Below are 999 nucleotides of genomic sequence, written 5' to 3'. Positions count from 1 at the left end.
CATAGAGGATTCCCTACTTTCTTGTTCTCTTCTCTTTTATATGAGCAGAAACAAAGATAAAGGCATACTTGTTCAAGCTGATCCTGAACCTGAAAGAACCTTGAAGAGAAAGCTAAAAGAAACTAAAGCACAATTCTCTCTAGAGGGCCTAACAGAGCTTTTCAAGGAAGAAGAAAACATGGCAGCCGAAAACAATAATGCCAACAATGCAAGGAAGGTGCTTGGTGACTTTACTGCACCTATTTCCGACTTCTATGGGAGAAGCATCTCAATCCCTGCCATTGGAGCAAACAACTTTGAGCTTAAGCCTCAATTAGTTTCTCTAATGCAACAGAATTGTAAGTTTCATGGACTTCCATTGGAAGATCCTCATCAGTTCTTAGCTGAATTCTTGCAAATCTGTGACATAGTCAAGACCAATGGGGTTGACCCTGAAGTCTACAGACTTATGCTTTTTTCCTTTTGCTGTAAGAGACAGAGCTAGGACATGGTTGGATTCACAACCTAAAGAAAGCCTGAACTCTTGGGAAAAGCTAGTTAATGCCTTCTTGGCAAAGTTCTTTCCACCTCAAAAATTGAGCAAGCTTAGAGTGGAATTCCAAACCTTCAGACAGAAGGAAGGTGAATCCCTCTATGAAGCTTGGAAAAGATACAAGCAATTGATCAGAAGATGTTCTCCTGACATGCTTTCTGAATGGAGCATCATAGGTATTTTCTATGATGGTCTGTCTGAACTATCCAAGATGTCATTGGATAGCTCTTCTGGAAGATCTCTTCATCTGAAGAAGATGCCTGCAGAAGCTCAAAAACTCATTGAAATGGTTGCAAATAACCAATTCATGTACACTTCTGAAAGGAATCCTGTGAATAATGGGATAGCTCAGAAGAAGGGAGTTCTTGAGATTGATACTCTGAATGCTATATTGGCTCAGAATAAAATATTGACCCAACAAGTCAATATAATTTCTCAGAGTCTGTGTGGAATGCAAGCAGCAATAG

The 999-nt window shown here is 39.7% G+C and overlaps 1 non-coding gene across 1 annotated transcript; it reads right to left on the bottom strand.

Annotated features, from left to right (window-relative positions):
* Positions 1 to 581: 581 nt before the first annotated feature.
* On the bottom strand, positions 582 to 689 carry LOC112781360 (small nucleolar RNA R71). The gene has a single exon (XR_003192141.1). It is a non-coding gene; the product is annotated as a small nucleolar RNA R71 (small nucleolar RNA).
* Between the last annotated feature and the right edge of the window lie 310 nt (positions 690 to 999).

The sequence above is a fragment of the Arachis hypogaea genome, chromosome 19 (assembly GCF_003086295.3).
Source record: "Arachis hypogaea cultivar Tifrunner chromosome 19, arahy.Tifrunner.gnm2.J5K5, whole genome shotgun sequence".
NCBI classification, from domain to species: domain Eukaryota; kingdom Viridiplantae; phylum Streptophyta; class Magnoliopsida; order Fabales; family Fabaceae; genus Arachis; species Arachis hypogaea.
Note: the sequence above shows the minus strand (reverse complement) of the source record. Positions and strands in the feature narration are given on the sequence as shown.